Source organism: Xyrauchen texanus, chromosome 35, assembly GCF_025860055.1.
Source record: "Xyrauchen texanus isolate HMW12.3.18 chromosome 35, RBS_HiC_50CHRs, whole genome shotgun sequence".
In the NCBI taxonomy this organism is placed as follows: domain Eukaryota; kingdom Metazoa; phylum Chordata; class Actinopteri; order Cypriniformes; family Catostomidae; genus Xyrauchen; species Xyrauchen texanus.
The window spans coordinates 4,922,003-4,938,613 of record NC_068310.1 but is presented as its reverse complement, the minus strand read 5'-3'; the positions used below and the strand labels follow the sequence as shown (position 1 = coordinate 4,938,613).

Genomic DNA, 16,611 nt, shown 5'->3' with positions numbered 1-16,611 from the left:
AGCATCCACCTCAGAAATATTGCTAAGTTTCAACACATGCTCTCTGTTGCTGATGCCGAAAATTCCTGAGACATTTACCTCAAAACTAGATTATTGTAAAGCATTACTGGGAGGATGTCCAGCAAGTTTAATAAATAAACTTCAATTAGTTCAAAATGCAGCATCAATTGTGCTGACTAGAACCAAGAATCATGATCATATTAGCCCCATTTTATCATCGTTACATTGGCTATCCATTAAATTTGATATTAATTTAAAAATGTTGTTAACTACGTACAAAGCTTTGAATGGTCTAGCTCCGCAGTACTAAAATAATCTTCTACCATGCTATATTCCATCACGTTCATTATGATTGCAAAATTCTAGCCTGTTAATAGATCCTAGAATATCAAAATCCACAAAAGGAGGAAGATCCTTTTCATATTTGGCACCTAAACTATGGAATAGTCTCCCTAACACAGTTTGGGATGCAGACACACTCACTCTGTTTATGTCTAGCCTAAAGACTCATCTATTTAGCCAGGCATACACCTAATTTATCCATCAAATAACAATTAGGCTGTTTTAGTTAGGTTGGCCAGAACCAGAAACATTAATCATCAATTCTATTTGTTTCCCTGTCTCAACCTCGGGCCAGATCCAGCTCCGTTTCTGCTTGGTTTCGGACTCCGCTGCTACGTGTCTCTGATTGATGACAACTAAATGCAGCCGGTGCCAGCCAGACATCACTTCAGTCTATTACGATCAACTTCAGAGATGAACTGATACTATAAATATAATCACCTTGGCCTAATGATGGACTGCACTCTTAAATATTCTTAAATTACACTCTTGGAGAACATAGACTACCAATTAATTGCCAACAAAAGTCTTCATCAGCCAACTAACAAAAGACAATTGCATCTACGTGAACTTCTCCAGTTAATCCAGGATGAACTTCAAAGACATTAGTTATTAAACTTACAGTTCATACAAAATCTTTGTTTAAACACTGACCCTAAACACTTACTTAGTTTACACATTTTAAACCATGACTTGCACGGCACATAAATAACTAATATTGGCATTATATTCATGCTTTTTAGCCAGAGAGGAACTAGCCCCCACAGTGAGTCTGGTTTCTCCCAAGGTTATTTTTCTCCCATTAACCAACATCTTATGGAGTTTTGTGTTCCTTGTCACAGTCACTTTCAGCTTGCACACAGATGTTCTAAATACAATTATTATTTAAGTATTTATTTTTATACACAATTTACAATCATATTTAATCAAACTACACAATTATGACTCTTAAGAATTTATAGATACAGTTTCATTTTCTGTTAATGCATGATATTCTGTAAAGCTGCTTTGAAATGATGTATGTTGTGAAAAGCAATATACAAATAAAAATGACTTGACTTGAATAGAATGTGCTGGTTGGTTAGGCAGAGTTGAACTAGGTTTGGTTGTGCTTTGTTGGATTACAATGGACTGGGCAGGTTAGGCTGAACTGAACTGAGTTTGGCTCTTTTGTGCTGGATAAGAATGTGCTGGGCGGTTTAGGCTAAGCTGAAAGTTGGCTCAGCTTTGCTGTACTGAGTCTGGCTGTAGTGGGCTCAACTTGGCTGGGCTAAAATGGATTTGGCTCTATCGCAGGGTTATATGATATCCTCTTTCTATTGATTTGGTGTCAATGATTGGATCTAAATGTAAAGCCCAATCTCCCTTGATATAATCTGGCTAATGATGGCAGAGATTAGAGTGATACTCTACTATCATTAACAGCGAGTGAGTGCTTGTCCTTTTGACAACCTCTCCTGTCATCCCTCCTCATCTTTCAGCTTTTATTACCTCTATTCTTTACCTCCTTCACTCACTCTTTATTTGCCACTCTCAGTTCCTTCTTTATTTCTTTCTCTACCCCACTTTCATCCATTGTTATTTTATTCTCTTTAATGTGCCCTCTAAAAGTGAATCCCTCAATATGCATATGGGACAGTTGAATTATAGTGGATATTCTTATACTTCATACTCTTAAAAAACAGTGGTCCAGGGACACCCAAATAAACATTTGCGACACTTTTGTGTGTGGAATTTCAGCGCAAATGATGTGTCTTATTCACTAGGTGCCATCTGCACCATGAGTATTTAAACAAACTCATTGACATTCTATTCAGCGCAAATATGCCTATTTTCTATGTAATTTAGGCTAATAATAGAATACACCAAATTACACCATAGCTCTATTTGACTGGTGCAATTAACACTGTGCGATTATCACCCATGGGAAGCTGGTGGGTGTCTTTATGAGTGGTGGAGTGATGGTTTTATAGTCTTAGTAAAGTATGATAGATCACTGTATTCTGCTGCATCCTCCACAACTTTGCACTTAGAACTGGTCTGCAAGATTTGTGACATGCAAATTGCATCTAGTAACAATTTTTGGGCCTTGTTTGCACAGTAATATTATTTGAGGAATTTCTTCATTGAGTCAGGTGCTACAAAAATCTCGAAGTGTAAATAAGTATCACTCTACGTGAGCACAATTCATTCTTACTGTTTAGTGGAGAGCTTTGAACTGAATTAGCAGAACAAATCAGCTTAATGTGTACAAGTAGATGATCATTGCCTGGGACAGGAAATGCATGTGTGGTAGAGGACAATCATGGGCAGATTATACTTGGATCACCTGGAGCAGATGGAACAGTATTCTAGTATATATTTTTGAACATTCAATCTAAGTATAAAGCAAGGAAACAAAGGAACATGGATTTCCTCTTCAACTTTGTCAGGTTTTATGTATACTGTTGCATTTCCCAGAGCAGAAAGCAATCTCTTTCTAAATAAAACTTCAAAACAAAGCCCCATCTGGAACAACTAAAAGCTAATGTTTAATTAGAGCGGTGGAGAAAGTCTGATCGTAATTTGGGGAAGGGTAATTTGAAGGCAGAGTTAGCCGCAATCGTGCCAACTTTGTTTTGCTGCATTTGTTTTTTCCAAATATTTCTGTGACTGAATGGGTTCATTGGGGTTCTGGATCACTTAGGAAGTGTGTACAATATGTGTGTACATGTGTGTAACGTTTAGATGTTGTTATGGTGTTGTTTCTGTAAGTGGTAAGGCCATAGAGTAAAGTTCATAATGTTAAACAGCTTAAACCCTTTGAACATAATGAACTGCAATGTTTGAATTGCTGTCCTCAAAATGGTAAATGGTCTGCATTTATATAGCGCCTTTTAACCTTAACGGTATTCAAAGCGCTATACACTTGACTCATTCACCCATTCACACACACATTCATACACCAATGACAGCAGAGCTAGCATGCAAGATGCTAACCTGCCATTGGGAGCAACTTGGGGTTCAGTGTCTTGCCCAAGGACACTTCGGCATGTGGAGTCATGTGGGCCGGGATTCAAACCACCAACCCTACCAACTGAGCCACAGCCGCCCCAATAAAATGCCTCTAATCAACTAATGTGCAAGTAAAATAGTGACAAATTTAAATGGAGTGGTCCTTTTTAAACAATTTACTCTTAAACTTGATATTTACTCTTTAAAAGATAATCCTGCAACACAAATGGATTATAAGAATTGTGTGACAGGTGCAAAACTAAAAATGTTTTGCTGCATTCCACTCTGGATAGCACAATTTTCCTTCATTGTAGTTCATCTAATTATCTCCCTGGAGAGAGAAATATAATTCTCGTCTGTAATGTGTTTACACAAATCAAATTAAATAACAATTTATCTCCACTGGGAGTTTAGAGGTTTTGGGAAATATCAAAGTCTGACTGATTAATAAAGAATTAAGAGGAGATATTACCATTACCCTGTCGTTAAATATTCAATCAGTCAAATAATCAATAGACTGATTAATCACTACAGGAAGCACAGTTTCCGCTGAGAAATTTGTGTCAGCCAACATGTTTATTTTGCACTGTAACGCAATGTCTATTCATAATATGCAATATAATAATGGCGCAATCAAGATAAAGGAATGTTCCGGATTCAATACAAGTTAAGCTCAATTAATGGCATTTGTGGCATAATATTGATTACCAGAAAAACAACTTTTGCCTCGTCCCTCCTTTTCTTTAAAAAAAGCAACAATATGGGTAACAGTCACTATGTTTACATGCACTCATTTTCGTCAATCCAAATATATTAAATCAGATTGCAGATTCTGAAAGTACCAACACACTCTCACTGCGAAATCATCAGGATTCTACGACTTTTCTAAATTTGGCTAATTTGTGTGGTATCCTGTGACTGCACTCGTTTGAAATACTACGATTTCACTACAGCCAATGATGTATCCATCGTTTCCATCTAATACGAGACAATTACTTGCTTCTGTCACACACAACAGCTTCCTATCATGTTTACACACTCTACTTATCGGTTTAGTTCAAATTAGGGGTTTGGGTTAGGGCATAATATTAATAAGTATGTCCTTAACACCTCATGCGTTGAAGTCATGCTTACTTCTACATTAGACATCCGGGAATTTGCATGTGATGAATTCATACTAGTTTATGTGAACAACATCGTGCGAGACCATACGAAATAGCCAACTCGTAAATTATGTACAAATTTTCATGAGATCGGATTGGGATGCACTGTTTATTTATCCCCTAAACTTTGCAGTCTGATACAAATATTCGCTTTCATTTGCATTACACATATTCTGAACCATACTCCTGTTTATGCAAAGAGCGGTAGTCGTTGCATTCTGAAGAAGCGGAGAAAGGCTGAGAAAGTGAGAATGGTACCAAAAACCGTAATTGCTGTTTTTGCTTTGTTGAGATACCTAAAAACAATATGCCAGAAAAGCTTTCTTCTTATGTTACTCACTCTACTTGGCAAAAATCACTAAACAATAATAACACCAGAACCTGCTGCTTAAGAACGTACTTTTTTACTGTATCTGATGCAGTGGCGGCTGCTGGTCTTTCAAAGAGGGGAAGCTCATTTTCGGCCTACATTATAAACTTATTTACCCTATTTTTTGCACTAAATCAATCTTAGGTGTTGATCTGCCCTGCTGTTTAATTCTAATTTTTTCCTCGTAAGGAAGACTTTCAAATGGCTTCGCCAAAATCAGGTCGACAATATTAGCACCGTCTGCCATCGTGCGCAGTTTCACCCGTACGACGCTAGCCTAGCCTACTGTATGAATGAACGAACGAACCAACGAGCGAACGAACGAACGCTCTAAAACAAAATATATTAAACTTGGTAAAACTGAAACAAGGAATGTGGTGTATAATTGTGTGAAATGTATTATGCAAATTGACTAGCAATTTCGCCAAACAAATATAAAGAAATAGGTTGCAGCAGTTTGTCTTTCGACTACACTTGAGAAATCACGATGGGACTGAGCGCAAAATAGCTTCAGTGACTTCTTATAGTACAGATTCGCTGTCAATCAAAAGGAGATGCAGTCTTTCGACAGATCCTCTAATCATCACGCTGAAGCCCGGAGTCCGGGCCAGCCCACTCCTCATTCACCCCCAGAGACGCTGAGCGTCCGTGGGTGGGACATAATCGCAGCATTTATCCAATGACCGTCTATTTTCGAGCACTGAAAAAACTGTTCAGAGCAGCCCCATTGAATGGATGCTCGGCTTCAACAGGGAAATGCACTGACGCTCACGGGAATGTATGAGAAGTAAATCGAGTCAGCCTGACCTGCTATATGTAATGTAGCTGATTCTGAACGAACTCGTCTTCGAGATGAACGTGTTCTAACGCATTTTAGTCAATAAATTGTTTACACAATAGTACATATTTGACCATTATTTTTTTGACATTATAGGGGAAGCTGAGCTTCCCTTGCAGTCTTAAAGTTGGTTGCATGTAAACGTAGCTAGTTAGGCACTATGGAAGTAAATAGGGCAGATTTTTGGAGGGTTTAAAGGCAGAAATGTGAATTTTATAATTTTATAAAAGCACTTCCATTAATTCTTCTGTTAAAACACATGTATTATTTGTGTTGTAATATTATTTAAATTGTCATATGTACAGTCATTTTAGGATTTGTTGACTACTTCGTCACAGCAACAAAGTATAGTTGTCTATAACTTTACACAGAAAAGGATAGTAAGTAATTTTATTACACTAAAAGCATGTTTATATGCATACTGTTTATGTCTTGTGTCTCTACTTTTGTAACAGTATCAATATTAATATTAATCGGGCTAAAATACTCGTCGATATCGACGATAAGCTTTTGAGTCATTTTCAATATTTAGCCTGTGTTCTACATCTAGACATGTGTGTTACTAAAAACGCTAGCAGTTTGGCTTTCTTGTCATATGTTTCCACTGGCACGTGCTGAGCGAATGTTAGTGAGCGCTTTCAATTCCTTCCTATGGAAGCAGAGCATGACAGCAGTGTGGGGCAATCGCTTCCCTTGCGTTTGGAGTGGCTTTGTGTGGATTTCTTCCTCTTCAGTGGAAATGCAGCCTCAGAAGTTGCCTGTATGAAGTTGCTATTGCCCCCGCTATGCAGGACCCCCGATTGATTCCAGTTTGACTGCAAGACACCATGACAACGGTTACGCCCCCTCTCATCGTCTGTGCCATTTACTTCATATCTGATCTTTCTGCGCTGTATTTTTGAATATTTTTCTCTTGCACTGAAACAAGCTTCACTGATGCCCTGTCCCGGGCCGCATCCTCTTTTCTCCACATGTGAGTAAACATGAGGTGTGTGTTTCCAGAGTGCCTTTAGACCATATAGATTTTTCTTTCTAAATTTACTTTTATTAATCAGCATGTTCTAAGCCTTTAATAATAAACAAATAGATTTCAGTTCTAATTTTGTGAAATTATTCAGATGTCATCATCTCTGACAAGGATGAAAGACAAAACAATTAATAGTTTGAAGCCTAGTCTTTCTCACTTTAATGAAAATAGAAAAATGTTCCATTCAGACTTTTATATTTTCAAAAGTTTCTCTCTGGAGATACCCCTGAACCCCCATACAGTATCATTCCTCAGTCACAAGGGCTTCTATGCCCCCATACTTGGATATCTATATGTTAAGAAATATGAAAATAATTTTAATGTAAATATATATATATATACTGTCATTATGATTCAAAATGAACAGATCATCTTATAACATCATATCCAACTGCACTCAATTGATAAACTCCATAAAATATTGTAATATTTTCATAGAAGATCCCTCAGACACCACTGCATTGGCGGTGTCTGAGCTCCCAATGCAGTTTTGTAAAGACCATTTAGAATTTTTGGGATTTTGTTTGCTCTTCTTTTTTGGAAATTCAAAAAAATGTGCAAATGTGATTGAATATCGTGATAAATATCGATATCGAATGATATGAAAAAGAATATCGTGATAATATTTTTTGCCATATCGCCCAGCCCTAATTAACCATAAATGTTGTTCTTTATAGCAGCTTTTCAAGGCAGTCATGAAACTGGCATCTAAAAAACATTAAAAACAAAAGCTGAGGGCAAAGCAAAACACTTAACTGCTTTTTACCACATATCTTTTCATTCACAAAGAAATATTAATATAACATATTTTTTTTATTTTATGTCATATCATTTGTCACCTTGGCTAATTTCTTTCATTTTTTTTTTTTTTTTACTATTTTCCTCTTGTTTTACATGGCACAGAAGAGTTTTGCTGCCGATGTGAAGTCAAATATGTGCAGAGTTTCTCTGCAGCGTGATATGTACAAAAGCCTGGTGTCCTTCTCCAGAAGAAGGCAACGCAAGGCTGTTTTAGTGAGACGCTTCTCACTGTGGGCATGTGAGATGGGAATAACACAGGCTGCTTTTTCCAGTGTGCGGGATACAGCTCGTTACGGTTGCGGATTAGGATTTTGCAAGCTGATGGGAAAGTTTAAACCTCTGTGGCAGTGAAGCTCTGCCATTACTGGGATGAATGGCATATCTGTACAGTTGTGGCATCAAGTGCATCAAGCTGACGCTTTTTGATTATATTTCATTGTGTCTGACAATTTTTGAAGTTGTTAGACATTGGGACGTTTTAACATCTAAAACCGTGTTTACCGGCTAATGGAAACGCAGACAGGATGTGTTAATGTGCGATTTGCAAAGTAGGGTTTAGAAGTAACAGAGGCCTGGCAATACTATATAATCTCAATATCTGTGTTGTGATATGATATATTGCAATTCTTTAAGTTTAGTATTGCGATTTAAAAGTATACTGTGATCTTTTACTCAATGGTTTCTCATTCATCTTCATTGTGTTTTTGAATGAATTCTGAGTTTGTATTTTAATCAAATAATAATACAAAAAATAGCCTGATCTCTTTTTTTTCCAAAATCTCTTTTTTTTATTAAATCTAAACAAATATATTATATTAAATTATATATAAATAAAATTGTACCAAGAAACATACATTTTTTGGTGTTAAACTTTTGACACTGTGTTGTGAGGTACAATATTGCAATACTCTGGAATATAATTTTTTCAAGGTAACACCGCATGTAACAGACTCAGCAAGAGTAATGTAGCACACACACACACACAGATGAATAACACATGTATGGTGCATGAAGCGCAGCACCACTGACAGGGTGCAAACACACACTGCACCAGAGCAGCTACTGCCTGTCAATCAAACTACAGCAGTCCTACCACAAACAGCAGAGAGCCATCATTATTGATATAACCTGTGTGGGGGTGTCATGTCTTTCTCACTTGCTTTTAAACATGTATGCCTCCATACAGCCTCTACATCCTCTCTATGCAGCTCAGTATGACATTTGAACCCTTTCCTGTATCAAAAGCAGAGGCGCAAAGCATGAAAAAAACTTTCATTTCCACCGAGATGAGCAAGATATTTCATATTCTGCTTATCTAGAGGCAGGACAGTCTGAAAGTGGAGACTGGCTGAGTTTGCCTCAGCTCCTTCAGTGTTTCCTGAAACCTCAGAGTTTGGAAAGCCGAAGGAGGTGAAGAGGAACCAATCTCAACAGAAAAACATAATAAGGACAATGTTGGAGTTTGTAAGAATAACCACTGTAAGGATGGATGGGCCAACTCCATCCATCCTTATAGTGGTTATTGTGCAATAAGAAGCCAAGCTGATGTGGCACCATTCAAACTGAGTCTATGCCACCACAGAAACATGCTGCTTCAAGGTTTTGTTTATATAGCATTTCCCACTCAAATCTGTTTGGAAGCTTGTTTTCTGAGCAGAAAAGAATGCATAAATTCTAACTCAAACCAAATTCAATCAATAGAATATATAAAAACTTATATTAAAATTACATTTCTGGAACTGTGTTTAAGTCTGAATGGTCAGACTGGGACACAGTGTGTAAGTGACATCATAGATAAAGTGCAGTAGTGCTTACAGCTGTGTCCAAATGATCTCATTACATTCACTTGCAGCATTTGCTAAGTGAGGAATGGTGAATGAGCAATGAGCGGTTTCAGACACAATATATGCTTCAATGTGTAAATACAGTAATGCCTCTGAAGCACCTCATGAGTTCAGCACCATGGCAAGATGTCATTATGGACATTTGCATAGCCAAAAATCTCCAGTTTTCTAGTCATTCTCTGCACACTAAGAACTACTCTATTCTAGTCTCATGCCATTGACTGCACTGTCTAAATAAACAAATTCAACTGCATCAATTGCAAAACAACAGTGTGGTCAATCCTAAACATCAGATTGGAAAATGAATCAGAATTGGATGCATTGTGAAAAAAGCCTTACTTGTCTTTGCCCTATTTTTCCCTGATACTACGATGTGTCCATCTCATTTTTACCAATATGTTTGTAACAGAGTTACAACCTGCACTTTAAAGCTGAGATGCTTAACGTACTTTGGCTGCATGCTTGTGCCAAACCTGAGGAATTCTGGTGCTCCTGAACAGCCAAATGGCACAATGACTAATTGGCAGTGACTGGTTTTGAGAGCTGAGGTCCAGGACTCCAAAGTGGACACTTGACTACCCACATCTTGTTTACTTTGGTAAGAACGCAGAACAGCATTTTTTTTAGTAAAATCTTTGAAGATATTTGTGAGATTGGGGCACTTGAGAGTGTGAGAAAGTGCACAATATTCATAAGCAGTGTGCCTTTGGCATATAACGTCTCCATGCAATTTTAAGTTGACGTATATGGTCCAGTTCGAAGTCTAGATTTTCCACATCAATAAGCGTTTTTTTCACTATTATGCTGAACAGTGAGTAATGGTTCAACTAGCTTTTCAGCTTACTAAATGTTCCTGGCCCAGATTTATTAGAAGGGTTAGTTAATTGAACTCTTTGTGCTGGACTGGTGGAATGCCTTTTGTATGTGGCGACTCACTATTAGTCACTTGCTTAGTCAGTCTACTCTAATCCTGAGTTTGCAGCACCATGATGAAAAAAAAAAAGAAAAACATCTGCAAGCAAAAGCATTTGGCTCGATGGTGGAAAAGAGCCTAATGTTTCCTAACCCTATTCCTGGAGGACCCTGAACATTATCCATTTTGGATGTGTCCTTTATTGGGCACACCTATTTCAAGTTAGTTAATAAAACTCAATGTGCTTAGTGGAACTCAATTAGTATGTGGTGACTCACTATTGGTCACTTAGTCTTAGGTCTACTCTAATCTTGAGTTTGCAGAACCACAATGGAAAAATAATGGTTCCACAAAAAGAAGCATTTGGCCCAATGGTGGAAAAGAACCTAATGTTTCCCAAACCTGTTCCGGGAGACCACCCAACAGTACTTTGGATGTGTCCCTTATTGGACAGACCATTTCAAGTCTTGGAGCACTCTACTAATTAGCTGATGACTTAAATTAGGGGTGTTTGATTATAGAGACAGCTGAACATGTAGTGTTGCAAGGGTTGGGAAACACTGTTCTAAATAATCATGAGAACATATGAAACCCCACTTGTTCCTTCTAGAGTGTCCAGGCTGAAATGTTCCACTCTAGGCTCTAGACTCTAGACTCTAAGTACTGTATCTTCTCAAAAGGTCTTATCTCGAGACTTCCAATTAGTACCACATCCAGGAATGTCCATCGGCAGCTAGGCTGATGGTGTTGGGGCCACTTTCTCCAAGTGTCACACAAACAGACTATTGAATGGAAAAGGGGTGTGGGGGGTCAGCTCTGACTGATGTTCACTTGATTGCTGTCTTTGCGAGTAGGACAGATCTCAAAGATAATAATGCGACAATTTGTGTCCCTCCCAGTCCACCCATATCTCCATGTCAAGAGCAAGAGCACAAACAGGCATTCTGGGAATGTTTATGTAACATCTTCGCAACATGCACAGAAATGACCGTAAAAGGATAGTTCACCCACAAATTATTATTGAGATCCTTGTGTGTATCTCCAACAGGACATGTTGGATGAATCAATTCAAAGTGAATTACAGCTCAGCTGCTTTGGGAATAAACCCATGTGGAACTTAAAGGATGGAAAGGTGGGGGGTCACAAAACGTTCGAAAAGTTGCAATTAAATCCTTAAACAGGACATGACACAAAGTCACGTCGGACCCCACAAAGACCAGTTGTAGGATAACTGTATCACCTCATCGGCCTGTCACTCCAGCGGACACACAAATGGCTGTTGCAACAGTGGCGGAATTCTTTTGCTGCCAGAGTTTTCATATGCAAATAAGGGTTTAGATACGCTATGCAACACAGACCTTCTCGTTCTTGGACTTTTGTTCCTGTTTCATTCTTTCCGAGAGAGGATGGGAGGCAGTGCAGCTTGGCCTCGCCACTAAATACAGTTACTGAAATTCCCTCATTCTGAGACTGCTTTTTATTACCTCTCCCGAGCCCGGAGAAAAATATCACTCTCTCCAGGAGCACCATCAGGTAGCCAGCAATCCAACTTTTTGTCTGATAGTAGATTGATCCTTACAATCTTATCGGAGTGATTAACAATTCCCTATAATATAATGATGCAAATGTAACCAAACTCTCATGCAAATGGGTCGCTGACATGAAATTTCAAGCAGTATAGCAATACTTAAACTATATTATACAACATTTTCCAATTATTCACCTTCAGAACTGGGGTGGTACCCTCAAGTGGCCTTTTCTGTAACTCTAAATAAAATGTATTACTGGTTTTGTGTACCAGTTGGACGTATTGTGTACCTTTAAAGGTACATTTATGTTTTGTTCCTCTGGCTTTTTTGTCTCCATAAGGGTACAAGTACCCAAAAAAGGGTACCACCCCAGTCACAGCTGCTCTGTCTTAAACAGTAATTGTATTTTTTTTTTTTTTCAGAGAGTGTCATCAATTTTACACATGCCGTTTTTATGATCTCATATTAATTCTATACTGAGTATTTATTTGGGATATTTGTACTCTTCAAACTCAAGTCACACCACAGGGCCATTTAAATGAACAGTAAAAATGCTAAAAGGTGCTTAAACATGTTGAAAAACTTAAAAGATATGGTGATCAGCTCCAGCATCTAAAAGAGAGGTCAGCAATTAGCAGGCCGCAGCCCAGATCCGAACTCAGGATTATAGGTTCATCCGGAACATGAAAAATTATTCATTTACACATTTTACTCTTTGAACAAAACAGCTAAGACCTGTTTACATTGCAAAATCCACATATGAAGTGCCATACGCTATAGCTTGTAACCTGACAAGTTGTATTTACTTAATGAGTTCTTCATGCAGCACTGATTATTTGCAAATATTTTATTCAATTGGATTCTACACTATTTAGGATTTTATTTTGGATACAACTGAGACCCTTTTATTTTTCTTATTTTTAAAAGGTAGGCTATTATGACTGTCAACTTGAATTTTTTTCTGATATGCACATTGCTTATATAATTTCAGACCTTTATGACATATTTATCCCTTTATGTAAGTTATGTTTGTTCTGATCTTTGCTGGGAAGGAAATTTAGAACACTGGACCTTTTGGAACTTTCATTCAATAGCTTGATCAAAAATATGCTTTCCCTTATATCAATTTTTAACCTGAAATCTTAGTTTAAAAAGAAAGTTCGTGTTATCTGTCGACACCGATGAAGACTGCTCTTTTCACTAACCAAAACAAGAAACCTAGACCTACGGTAGCCTATGTAAGTAGTTGCATCTGACAAGCCCTACAAAAGAAAGACAATTCACTGCATAGCAGCAGTATAGATTTGTGCCAAAATTGCTAATCTTGCAGGTGCACGTAATACGAGAATGTTTGGAGAAGTTCGCGCCTAAGCAGAAATTAAAAGAAAAACTCCCCACATGACTTTCCCTTCACAGATGAGAGGAGGCAGTAACATTTAACACTATAAAAGACTGAGTAAAAGGACGCACAATTGAAAGGGGCGAGGACGCATGTTGATGAATTGCGTCTGGCGGATCGGAACGCATGGGAACCTCGTCACCAACACAATGTCCATGCCCGAAACTCCCATCCAAACACCTCCTATAGAGCACCACGCACCTCCTCTGAGATCGAGGCAATCTGCAGAAGAACATTAAAATCGCCTGCGAGCTCAGGCTTGATGGAAAGCTGTTCGAAATCTTTAACTTCCAGGAGTTTGTCATCCGGAAAACGCCCGTCCCTCATGTTCGGGCAAGATGTTCAAAGAGTATCTGTCTCCCCGGAGAGTCCCGCTGTTTCCCCCACGACTGCAGAAGTTTTCAAACTCTTTCATGATGCATGAAATCATGCGTTTCAGAAATACTATGGCAGGTACATCTGAGCAATGTCTGGAAATAGTGCAAATGCTCTTTGGGACATTTAGATGAGGTGGTTTAAATGCATCTCCTCCTGAAGCTAATGCGTGGAAATCAAATAATCACTAAAACAGCCATCTAAACATCAACAGTTGAGGTGAAAGCTCCTTACCTTATTCTCTTGGGTAAAATCCCTCCAGAGAAAAGTGTGCCTGGGTAGAAATAATAGTTGGCTGTTTTATTGTAGCTATTATTTTGTTGTCTTGCAGCAGCACACAATGTTGTGTAAGCACACAAACTTTATGAAATGTTGGGAGTTTGATGCGGAAAGTATGATAAAGTTGTCCCTTTGATAGATTCCTAGAGTCGGGTCTTCTCTGAATCTGGCTGTGCGCTCTCGGGTCTAACGGAGTTTCTCTCGTGCCAAAGTTCGTCGCTTGCCTTTAGCGCGTATCCTGAACTGTTCTCTACAGAGACGGAGTCGCGAGTCAGACTGCTGTGAACTCTGTCTGCGCGTGGAGTGTATCTGAAACGCACTCTCTGAAGACCAGCCCACTCATCCTAGACACACTGTCCGAATCAAGTCAACATTCAAGAGGCTTTACAATGCCACAACACTAATAAACGTAACATGCATATGGGGTGCAAAGATGAAAACAATACATGCAATATGTTTATATAGCCTAGTTGTTAATTTTGCGTATTTATAATTCAAATTAATTGACTAAATCTGAATGCACGTGTTTAATTCTGAAAGTAAAGCATTAAAGTATTAAAATAATAGGTGTAAATCCTGAATATATAGTTGAAACTTAATATACACTTCTAGATTAAAAAATACTGAGTTGTGTGTATATATATATATATATATATATATATATATAGATACACTTGTACATGCATATAGGCTACTCACAATCAAGGTAAGCTAACTGTTTGTGGTTATGTGTGTGAACTGACAGCTTGATGAATTGGGTGCAACAACATGCACAACTTTCATGCAATACATGCCAAATGGTGAGCCAGTTTACCTCACGTTATTAATAATTTAACTGTAATACTTTACATTAATATTCCCTTGATAAAGGGATTTATTATTATTGTTATTACTAATAAAAAGGGGGTTTATTAATGACTAATAAGTGATTTACAAATGCATTATAAATCATTTATATGTAGCTACAGCGTGCAAAACTTTCATGCAGTACTTCTTGCCAAATAGTGAGCTATTTTACCTTACATGTTATAAATGCTTAATAACATTTATTCAACTTTAGTACACTGTGAAAATGGACCTTAATGTAAAGTGGACATATATGAAGCATTTATTAAGGAGTTTCTAACATTAGAAACATGTACATAAAGTTCAGTCTGGTTTAATGGTCATCAGGCTGTATTATATGATATTTGCTGTGAATGAGCATGAAGAGCTCAAAAGTGTTTTTTGCAAAGGACTTTAGGTAACTAGGACTAGTTGGGACTGCACTCAGAGTAGCACCATTCTTTCAACGTTAAATCAGTGTTACCAGAGTCACAATACAAGTGAGTCAAGACATTATAGTAATGCATATAAACACAAAATGACAATCCCTCCTTTTAATCTCACTTCAATAGTCTATGTTTGCTGCGATGTGACAAATCATGAATTAGGGGATTTTATTTAAAAAATGCTTACTATTATTGCTTATTAGTTTTAATAAAGTACGAATAAGTGTATCTATTAAACATTTATAATATGTAGGGCCTACGTTAAAATGCTTGCTATTTGGTAAGCATAAAAGCTGCCTTTTTATTCGCATTACTACTGGATATCAGTGATTTATTATGCAATTGTAAATTACTTAACAGAGGGAACATTATTTGGAAGTGTCTAATGTTAGTGTCGATAGTTTTGTTCAAACTCATTAGCATTCCTTTTATGTGTGAGTGTCCCATCATTTGAACACACTTGTGTTGCCTGAGGCTGTCTAGGTAGGCCACTCACTATATTTTGAACACAGTCATAGTCAAAGGCCTGATTAAGTCAGTATTGATGTTGTTATTTCTGTAGAGTGGCTCTCCACCCAGATGACAGTTTATATCTCATCCTGCAGGTAGTCACGCGTCTCATGAGGAGCTGCATGGGTCACAATAGAGAAAAAAAAAAAGTCCCACAATGCTCGTCTTGACTTCCCAGCTCGTCTGTGATTACAACACACACACACACACACACACACACACACACACACACACACACACACACACACACACACACACACACACACACACACACACAATTCTGGGATTTGTTTGAAGAGTTGCTTAGGTTCCATTGGTTTGGTTCCTTTTGTTGGGATGTTTACAGCGGGCCATTCTCTCTTCTGCTGCTTCCATGACCCACATCTACTGGAGGTGTGAAGGGTAGGATTTCACCGGGGGAAGTAAATATTTATGAAAGATAACAGCAGTTTAAACAAATGCTGTCATTGATGAATGGTAATTTATGACTGAATGGGAGTCTGAGGGCTTCTTTCAGACAGAATGAGAACCCCGAAAATGTCTTTGAGATTTTAGGGGCCCATTATTGTGTGTGCAATTAAGTTCTTTTGCTCATTCGTATTTTATTCACAACTAGAGTGAATAATCAAGCGTTAGGATTGTTATTTGGTAATATACGTCTTTACGAATGAACGTGGGTTTCATATGATTCCTCGCGGGCGAGTGTTAAGGGAGCACACGTGCAATATCGCCATCTAGTGGTTTTATAGTTATTCTTGTCTTTTGACTCTCTGTTAGCGTATAAGCATACAAACGTAAAAAAAATAAATAAAATTAACCTACTGTTGTAATTTCGGATTCTATTCCTTTGTTCCACTGCCCTAATAATCGTATTTTAAAACAAAACATTGATTTAATTACTTAAAAAATGTCATCATGTCAAGGTATATTACAATACTGTAATTGCATTATTTATT

General features: G+C 37.8%; 1 protein-coding gene across 1 annotated transcript in view; it reads right to left on the bottom strand.

Moving 5' to 3' along the window:
• The window catches only part of LOC127628655 (protein NDNF-like), a 34,273-nt gene extending 20,137 nt beyond the window's left edge, over positions 1-14,136 (bottom strand). Inside the window, exon 1 of the mRNA XM_052105431.1 lies at positions 13,830-14,136. The gene's annotated coding sequence lies outside the window, so the exon portion shown is untranslated. The remainder of the gene's footprint in view (positions 1-13,829) is intronic.
• Positions 14,137-16,611: the final 2,475 nt, after the last annotated feature.